This window comes from Castor canadensis, chromosome 3 (assembly GCF_047511655.1).
Source record: "Castor canadensis chromosome 3, mCasCan1.hap1v2, whole genome shotgun sequence".
Lineage (NCBI taxonomy): Eukaryota > Metazoa > Chordata > Mammalia > Rodentia > Castoridae > Castor > Castor canadensis.
The window spans coordinates 179,989,747-180,000,471 of record NC_133388.1 but is presented as its reverse complement, the minus strand read 5'-3'; the positions used below and the strand labels follow the sequence as shown (position 1 = coordinate 180,000,471).

Sequence of the window (10,725 nt, the reverse complement as noted above, 5' to 3'; positions counted from 1 at the left end):
TGTCCACTATGGCCTTTTGTAACTCCTTTTCCTAACCATTTTTTTATATAAAAGATAAAACTAAGTATCTAAAATGTAGCACTGGATTATATTTGCTCCTTCAACACAACACACGTTTATAACAGATGTAAATGGTATCAGAGTCAGTAGCCGAAAAGTTAATTCTTGCATGTGATTTTAACTTAAAAGATTTCAGAAACAGTTGCGATAGTAGGTTTTTTGTTTTGACAATTTAGAACCAAAGATACTTAGAACAAGAAAAATTCTGCAATACAAGTGAGTCCAGACATATATCTTATGTGGCTGGCCTCTGTGGAACTCAATTTTTCAGCAAGATCTGAGATTACACATTCATTTTAAAATGCTGCTCTATTTCCTGGCCATGGAACTAACAAGAATGTAGTTTAATTACATGTGGAACTGCTTCTAAGTTTTTAAAACCCATTTCCCTTTCCCCAGAGCTAATGTTTTAAAAGATATTAAAGTGAATTTAATTTGGCATTTAAAACAATATAAAGAGTGTTCTCTCTCTCTCTCTGTATGTGTGTGTGTGTTAATGTGTATCAGGCATTTCCTATAATAAAGGTTGTTCTTTCTTGAGATAGCATTTTAATTTTGTTTTATTTTTTGTTGAAACTACTTGAGTGATTCCAACTGTTTAAGACTCAGAGAAGCAGAGAGACTCCCCATTTTAGGCGAGTCTCTCACGGGCTGAGGTGTACATGGGGTAGGTTTACTTTCCCTCCCCTTTTTATACAGTTAGTGTAAGAGCACAGCCTGTGGGAAGCACCAGGAGGACCGAATTAAGTTTCTTAACAGATCAAATTTGTTTTCAACCTCTTCAGAAATTTGTTAAAGACCCATCCAATGTATGCGCAGCGTGATGGACAACTCAGCAACAAATTAAACCATTGTCATTACTTTGAACTAATTAATTATGTGAGACAGAGATGGGTGTACTAAAGTGTGCCACATAAAGCTAAATGACATCATGTGCAGGGAATTCTCTGACCATGTGGAACAAAGTCCTTAAGTAGTAGATTACAACAGGACAAACCGCCACAAGGCACACCACAGGGCGAACCTGGTACTCAGGAGTGTCAGGTTCAAAACCATCAATACCGTTCTGCATTGCAAGGGTCATTTTAGGTCAAGGTTGTCCTTTGCTTGGCTGGAAAGGACATTTGGTGTTATCTATGAAAATTGAAATTTTATTGATTTATTGGCTTTATTTTTATTTAATTTGTAAATTAATTTTAATTTTTCAGTCATAAAAAACTTACAAGCATGGAAAACACAATCCAGTTTTATGTGTGTTTATCTTTATATAATATAATGAAAAAACCTAAATCAACATTAAAGATCCAAAATAATCTTTTCTTTTTCTTTTTGGCAGTAATGGGCTTTTGAACTCAGAGCCTAGAGCTTGCTAGAAAGACTCTCTACCACTTGAGCCACACCCCAAGCCCTTTTTTGCTTTATTTATGTTTCAGATAGAAACTAGTGCTTATGCTGGTCTCAGAAGGCAGTTCTCTTATCTCTGCCTCTCACATAGCTGGGATTACAGAAGTGAGCCACCATGGTCAGCTTACTGATGGAGATAAGGGTCTTGCTAACTTTTCTGCCTGCCTGGGCTGGCCTCAAATCATGATCATCCTACCTCTTCCTCTCTGAGATTACTGGAGTGCACCAACATGCCAGTTCTTTGAGATAGGGTCTCACTAACTTTTTGCCTGGGTTGGCCTTGAACCACAATCCTCCTATCTTTGCCTCCCAAGCATCTGGGACGACAGGCATGAGGCAACACACCTGACCCTCTTTAGAGGTGCCAGATCTTAAGTTTCAGAACTCTAGCATAAAAGGTCACTGAAAGAGCTAATGAGAATGAACCTAGAATAGAGCAGATTAGCAGGAGATGTAGCTCAGAGGTAGAGCCCTTGCCTAGCATGTGCAATGCCTGGGTTCAATCCACAGTACTGAAAAAGCAAATGAACAGATAAAACAAAACAGAGCAGTGGTTAAGTACTAGTTTTGTGTCAGTCAGAATTGGATCTCAGTCCTACACGGTAGGAGTTAATGTAATGCACTATTTATGGAGAAACAAATGTTAGAAGGAACAATTGGAAAAAAGTCACTGGCACATGCTTTGGTATCCAGGTCAAAAAGGAGCCTGTCACTGAAAACAAGAACAGTGCAGGCTTTGGTTCTTATCAGACTTCAGGGAAAGAGGATGATATCTGTATTTGGAAACAAAAACAAGGCAAGAACTCCATTTGAGAGGGATGAGACGAAAAAGAAAAAAAATGTTGAATATCAATCTTCTTGTACTGAATTTGCTTCTGTGAATATCTGATCTAGTACACCAGGAGTCACAGAACAACCACGGTTATACTTTTCTAGTGGTTTACCTGCTTCACAAGACGTGCTGAAGTTCAGATATCTCACAGGAATTATTTCCAGTAATGATAGGCAGGTGAATTAATATATAAGAAATGCTAATTGAATGAAAAAAGGAACAAATCAGTCTGACTTGAGAGGGAGTGTTGCAATTCCCCCTGGTACTCTAGATGAAAGAAGAAAGGCAAGCTTTGAAGGCAAGCCCTGTTATGAAAGAAGTCTTTCTACCAACTTAAAAGATAGAGTCTCTTTTAGTGAATCATGATCCTCCAGACCCTTCAGAGTCTGCTGAGATCAAGAGCTTTATCCCTATATTTTATGGGCAGATGGTGGGCTGTTTTGAGATACAGTTTCTCATCTCTCAAAATCAGAGCCTTGCTGATCTTATTTTCTTTCAAAGCTCTAATATGAGCTTCATTCTGTGCCTTTTTCTGGACCTATCCTATGGGAAAAACGAAGTTCTGAAAATCATGCCCATCACGGAAGTCAGCAGAATTATTTTAAATTTAAAATCAAGATATAGTTGACTAGGGACAAAACTAGTTTCTACTCATCACTGCTATGGTTTGGACGTTGAATGTCCCCCAAAGCTCTCTGTGTTAAAAACTTGGTCCCCAAGGTGGCATTATTGGGAAATGCTATGGACTTCTGGAGATGGGACCTTGTAAGAGATCCTTGGGTCATTGAAGGGATGAATGCCTTTGTCAGGGATGGTGGTACTCTGGCCCCTTTCTCTCTCTTTTTACTCCTGGCCATTAGGTGATCAGTTTGCCTCACCATGTACTCCTTACCATTGCCATGTCCAGTGGCAATGGGTCTACCTGATTTTGAATTGGCACCTCCAAAACTGTGAGATAAAATGAACCATTTCTTTTTAAAAGTTAATTATCTCAGGTAGCTGAGATAACACAGTATTATATTCATAGGTAGCTGAATAACACAGTCACAATAGAAACAATCAGTTATGATATAAGTTTACAGCTGAAACAGTGGTATATGTCACCCTTACATCAATTTTTTTTCTCTAGTACTATTAAAAATAACCAAAGCATGGGGACCAAAATACCTAAAATAAGAAAATGCCTATCAGTTAAGTGAATAGGCTATGAGTTAAGAACAAAGCTATCTTTTGGCATGCCCTTTTTATTAATTGAAGCTTTGATTTATTGAGGGCTTATAGTGTTGGGCAACTGTTCATTAGCTCATGGACTATTTGCAATGGCCCTAAGAGTAATGCATTCTTCATTTCATTTGACAAATGAGGGAACTGAGTCCAAGTAGTGGTTTGGTATTCATGTTAAAAAGGGACCAAGAAGTGGTTTGCTAAGTCATTCACTTACTCACTGGAAAATAGTTATTGAGCAGTTAGTATATGCATGTCACAGAGAATATAGGTCTGAAAAAGACAGAGGTTGTCTCTTCCTCTCTGAGATTTTAAGTTGTTGTTATCGAGAAGTAACATCTCCAATGGCAAATAACCAATAAAAGGTAGAGACAAGAATTAGAATAGTAAATTCTGGGTTCTTTCCACTATTAATGAAAACGTTGAGCTAAGACTTACAGGGATCTCAAGGGGACTTTGGGTTTCTTGTGCCTTTTTTTCACTTCTTTTTCTCTTTGTCAAAATGTTTGTTTCAGTTTTATTGAGGGTGTTTTCCAGATGATTTTCTTCTCCAGCAAGTTGTTGTCATGAGTCACAAGCAAAACTTAGAGGAGTAACTGCCAATGGTTGTTGGTTCCACCCTAGTTCATCTCTGATTGACAGATTCCCTTTAGTCCCTGAAGACCAGCAAAGGGGAACACTGTCGTGGGCCAAACACGCAGAATATTCTGAAAATCTTTGCTTCGTGTAGAATCTGGTTAAACCTCAGAAAAGTGCGGGAGTATTGCATAAAAACCAGACATGTTTTATGTTGTTCATGGATTTGGAAAGGAAAGATACTCTACTCCTGCAGGAGAAAGTGGATCCATAGATAAATAAATAAATAGCTGACAAATGTCTAGACTAAAAACGACCTTCCCAAAGTAACATCAGAAGCACTAATATGCGTTTCTGTCATCTAAAATGCTTACCATGTTTAAGACTTTCCTTCTACATCCTCTATGTAATTATTTTTCAAAATGAGTCAATGAGGTAAGCACCTCAGACTCCATTAACCACTGTAGAAAATGCTAAACTTAAGCTTAGATAGTATTAGCATTTTTTCCCTAACAATACAGGAATTATAAAACCAAAGTGATTTCTCAAGATGCGATCTTGCTGTTCTAAAGTTGGCGATATTTCCTAGTGCAGTGGTTCTTATATTGTGGTCCCTGGAATAGCGACATCACCATTGCTTGGGAACATATTGGAAGTACAAAGTATTAGGCTCCATGATACAGCCAATAACCAGAAATTCTGAAGGTGTTCCCCCAAGCTTATTTCTCCAGGTGAGTCAGATGCCCACTGAAATTTGAGAACCAATGGCTGCCTCCTAAATGAAGCTTGAGTTTTCCTGCTCATCACAGGAAGGCCTGAGATACATGTTGGATTGTCAATTGTACCTGACTTTTGTCTGAAAAACAAAATGATATATTTTACATCATAGTGACAACATACCTGACATAAACAATTTTAGGGAGGAAGGATTTATTTTGTTCACATTTTCAGAGATTTTGTCCATTGTGGTAGGGAGGTCATGGTGGAGCAGAGCTGTTCAACTCATGGCATCCAGAAAGCAGTGCGAAGACAGGAAAGGCAAGGGTAAGATATGTATTTCAGAGACACACCTCCAGTGATATACTTCCTACAACCAGGCCGCACTTTCCACAGTTTTCACTACCTCCCAATAGTCTCGTCAGAGTTTTACTACATCAGTGGATTAAACTATTGCTTAGGTCAGAGCCCTAATCATCTAATTGTCTCTAGAAATGCCATCAGGGCCATGCAGAGGTGTGCTTTACTAATCTAGACATCTCTCAATTCACTCAAGTTGACAATCAAGATTAACCATCACAATTATATGAAAGATATGATATAATGAGCGTGATCTGGGAAGGGTTAGGGGACAAGTGGCAGCATCTTCCAATAATGGGATAGCCAATAGATTTGACCCCAAGATTGATATCTGACCTTCAGTTAGTAACTTTCCGGGTTGTCCTGCTGGGAAGAACTTTTGAGGTCGCACCAAGAAGGAAATCTGTGATTAATTAGCAATATCTGCATAGTCAGATGTGTGGGAGTGGGTCCCACATATTTGTCATTCTTTGACTAAGGAAAGGGAATATTAATTATGAGAATTCAGTGTCGACTTAACCTTTACTTTTCTGAGTGACGACAGTCAAATCAACAGCAATAAAAGTTGGTAACACTTTGTACTTTTATGTAAATCTTCCAAATTGACCCATCTAAGAGCCTTGTGAGAGAGAAGAACTAAGATTATTACTCTCCCTTGAAAGATAAAGAAAACTGAGACGGAGAAAATTCCTTTTTTTAAAGCCTGCAAACGAATTTGTAGGTAAAAATTTAAATCTGGGTCCGTGTTTTGAAGTCTTTCCTATGTGTCAAAACAGGATTTAAAATACTATTTCTGTGTACTTTGTAAGTAATAAGGTACTTATTTAATTCTTGTGAAAATTAGAAGCATCTATGTAATGTACATAAAATAAATACTATTTCATGTAATAACATATTTCAGTATTTTCTAAATCAAATAAAGATTGGAGGAAAAATGAACGCTTTGATTAGATTCCAGCAGTGGTACTTCAAATAGCTGATTTTGTCCCCAGGTAGAAATTTGGAAACGTCTAGTTACATCTTAGGGGGATGTGTTACAACTGCAAAAGGTCCAGGTAAGGGATGCTGATAAACATCCTGTAATGCAGAGGATACTCTCCATGATAAAGAATTATCTGTCCCCAAATATTAATTATGCCAAGGTTAAGAACCATGGATTAAAGTGAGAAAGTTTAACCAGTTTTATTGTTATTAAAGGGAGATAGTCCGTGCCTTCTCCATGAAAAAGATTTGTATGTTCTATCAGTCCAAAAATTTTACCCTATACCTGGTTGATAACATCCTCTTTAGTGCTTTTTTTTCTCTAAGATCTTGACTCTGTCATGTACTGCCCATGTGACTCATATTAAGCTTGCTTATTGTCCAAATATGAATTGCAGAGCTCATAACATAAAGCTAATACGAGCATACATATAAAAGTCTCTTAGTATTAAAGCTCTTACTTAGGAAACTGTTTTCTAGAAAGAAGTTTTGGAATTTAAAACTCTCTGTGTACCTTTCAGTGCTCACTCTGGTTTCTCTCCATCCATACGAGGGTTAACTCATTGAATTTAATTTCATAAATCCCAATGTCAATTTAGACTTAATGCTATTTTAGTGTTTAATTATGTCTAAGAGCTATTAATGAATGCTTAATTTTTGAGAATAAATGTCTTTTAAAGTGTCATCCATTTAGAGAGGTCCAAGCCCAGAGCACGTTGTCCTGTTTATCCACACCCTTAGTTCTCTTTTCTGTAAGAAAAGTTTGCCATGTGGCATTAATAAGGATGGGAGGAGAAGAAGGAGTCATCTCTCATGATCAGGAAGAAATCATACTCCTTTCCTTTTGTACTTGCCTCTCCCTTCCACACGTTGGTAAAACTGAAGAAATCCAAGGTATAATAGCCGTTTGACTAGACTACAAAACCCTAAATGTTTTTCCCCTCCTGTTTTTTCTTTCTCCTGTCATTTACCCAACCTGTGGGTATACAATGAGTGGTCTTGTATTGGACCCAGAAAACAGGTAGGGAGCTGTGTGTGTTGGGGGTGTGTTGTGAAATTCTACACTGACTTAGGATAGATGCTGATAAAAATGTGATTTTTAAATTATGGACAGTTTTGAGTATACATTTACTCCCATCTTATTTGAGCATGGAATTCTTTTGTTTCTGAGATTTCATTATACTAGCTACTGACATTTGTTAAAAATATAGTTCCCAAATGTTACTGTTGATTGGGTAATAGTGAGAAAGAGTGTCCTGAACCATGTCATGGGTCATTATCTCATTACAATGATCTCAAATCTGTCTGCTGTTAAACAATAGTTTCAAATATTAAAAAATATCAAAAATCAGATAGAGATTAAATGAAATGAGATACAGGGAAAGGAGCCAGGCACCTGTGTAACCTTGTAAGGTAGTGATTGCAAGTCACAGTTTACAGCTGAACAACTGAGACCTAGTAAGATCAGAACACACAGGCAGCATCAAACAGTGGCAGAGCCAGGCCTGAAACTCAGGTCTCATGAAGTCTAATGCAATGCTTGGTCTCATTCATAGCTACCACTGGTGGTCTGATGATCTGTCACTTCTGTCCTTAACTTCATAATAATATGATTCTAAGCTTCACACTTTTCTAGTTTAATACCTCAGACAGAGGAAATAGCTATTAAAACTACAAATGTGGATCTCTGCCTGCCTGGGAGCCAGGAAACACTGATATTAGGACGAACTTCAGAGACTAAACAGGAAATTCATCAGCTCAGTCATTTCAGAAAAAGTGGAATTAGAGATAGAAAATACAGAAAGTGTTAAAAACCAAGTTTTCATAGTTTTATACTTACAAACTCATTTGTACATATGTATACGTGTGTACAAATACACACGCTAAAAAATCACTTGGGATCACTTTATTGGACTGTGTGCCACATTTGAAGAGACTATATTGTGAATGGATTTAGTCATCAGCTGGCCAAAAAATAGAGATTTATGTTCCTTGGTTCTTTCTCAAACTTTGATGTTGGAATCTCTGTTTTTTTGGAATTTTATAAGTGGAAAATTTTAGTAAGGGCCAGGAAAGATTGCATTTAATTGATTTTTAAAGAAGGAAAAAATGAAGTGATCTCCACCCCCTATTTTTTACACTTCCTTCAAGTTTTTCAAGTTTCTTTTCCTGTAATTTCAGGCAGTGATCAAACTGCCAATTTCCAGTGGCAAGGATCAGAAGATGGCCACCATCTTTGAGCTGCCCAGACATCTGGCTACTTGCATAGAACATGGTCCTACTTAACTAAGATGCTTCAGCAAAAAGCCCTCAGATGAAAAAAAAATTCATCTAATGTGGACACTTATTTTCCAGGAAGCAGATGGCTCAGATTCAAATTAGGTAATAGAACCACACCGTATCATTACATCTTCCAAGGAAAGGAGCAAGCTAGCAGTTGGTCTGTTCTTTATTGAATTTTGTCACTGAGGATAGCAATTATTTTTATTAACATATATTAATTAAATTATACAAAGTAAAGGGGTTTCGTCATGACATTTCCATACATGAATATAATGTACTTTGTTCATATTCACTCTATTATCCTTTCCTATCCCGCCACCTTCCCTTTTTCCCTTCCCCATTCCTAATAATTTCCATTCTACTTTGATATCCTTCTCCCTCTCCCCAGATTACATTTAATGAGAGAATACATGTGACATTTGTCTTTGTAAGGCTGGCTTATCTTACTTAACTTGATGATCTCCAGTTTCCCCCATCCTTGTGAATGATGTGATTTCACTCTTGTTTATGACTGAAACACCATTGTGGGTAAATATCACATTTTCTTTATCCAGGTTTCTATAGGCTGATTCCCTAACCTGCATTTACATTCATCCAGGAAATTGGTCTATTGTTTTATTTTTTTGGTTGTGTTCATATCCACTTTTGGTATCAAGTTAATACTGGCTCTCTAGAATGAATTTAGAAGCACTTCTTCTATTTCTATTTTATGGAATTGATCAAGGAACATGGGCATTATTTCTCTAGTGATTGATAGAATTTAGCAGTGAATATGTTCCTGGGGTTTTCATTTCTGGGAGACTTACTTCTTCAATCTCATTGCTAGTTATAGATCTGTTTAAGTTTTCTAAATCCTGTTGGTTTAATTTTTATGGGTTATATGGATCTAGAAATCACCCATTTCTTCTTGGTTTTCAAATTTATTGCAGTATAATTTTTCAAAATATTCCCTAATAGTGCTCTGGATTTTAGTGGTATCCATTATAACATCCCCCTTTGTCTCTAATTTTATTGAATCTTCTATCTTTTGGTTTGCCAATTTTATCTTAAAAAAAAAACCTGTTTCCTTGTTCTTGCTATTATTATTTTGTTTTTCATTTTGCTTATTTCAGTTCAGCTATTGATTATTTATTTTCTTTCAGTAACTTTTGATTTGGCTTGATCTTGCTTTTCTAAAACCTTGAGTCATATCATTAGGTTATTTATTTGAGATGTCTCCAGTGTTTTGATGTAGGCACTAGTAACTGTAAACTTACCTCTTGGAACTGCCTTTGCTGTACCCTCAGATTCTGGTGATTGTTTCCATTTTCATTGGAGCTGTCAAATGTGAAGGCCAGGACTCCTTTCCTGCAGACAGGGCTGGACAGATATTTCAAAAGATATGTCCTTGATGCAACTGTTCCCACTATACCATACTAACATTCTCCTCAACTCATCCATAGATTGCTTTTTAGTTATGTGAAAATCACTATTGTAATTATAGTCAGCAATATTTTCTTTTTCTGAATGATTTTTTTTCTTTCTTTAAAAAACTTGATCTTGGCAATTCTATGTTCATTTTATTGTTTAATGATGAAAGGTGATGTCTGCCTTTTATCCTTCAATATAGTAACACTGTTTGTTCTATTCTATTTTATGCTGATGTACTATGATAAAATTTGTGATCCATTATGGGAATCCCATAAAAAATTCATTTGTAAGTTGTTGAAATTCTGTCATGCAACATGGAATGTACTCTTTTAGAAACCATAGTGTATCTGTACTGCTCTTTTGTAAAGAACAGAAAACACATTGAAGTGTTTTAAAATTTAAGACTGCTAAATAGACAAAGGTTAAATACACTTGGTATAACTTAGGGGACAAACTAGTAAAATAATTAGGAATTTGCTCAGTGTTTTACAAAGATAGCATTAAATAAATGTTTGCTAAATGGATCATAAAGAGTGTGATTGTTAATTTTATGTGTCAACTTGGCTGGATCATAGTGCCCAGATATGTGACAGAGTAGTAGTATTTTGGATCTTTGTATTTGGGAACCAGATCTTCTTTTCCTCCCCTCTCTTCTTTATTTAATATTGAGTGACCATTCTAGACAGATAGGGCATCCTATATCCCACCGGTTCAAGAGATAAACCACCAAAGTAGTAAATGGACAAGAGTTGAGAAGACTGTAACCTGAACAGCAATGCTTGTGGGTATGATAAACCTGAGGAGGTCCTCCCATAGGAATGTGCAGAGTGCTCCCATTCCTCTGCAGAATAGCTGAAATTTGCCTGAGCAAACAAAGA

General features: G+C 36.7%; 1 pseudogene; it reads right to left on the bottom strand.

Moving 5' to 3' along the window:
- Positions 1-676: 676 nt before the first annotated feature.
- Positions 677-799, bottom strand: LOC141421788 (small nucleolar RNA SNORA51; annotated as a pseudogene).
- Between the last annotated feature and the right edge of the window lie 9,926 nt (positions 800-10,725).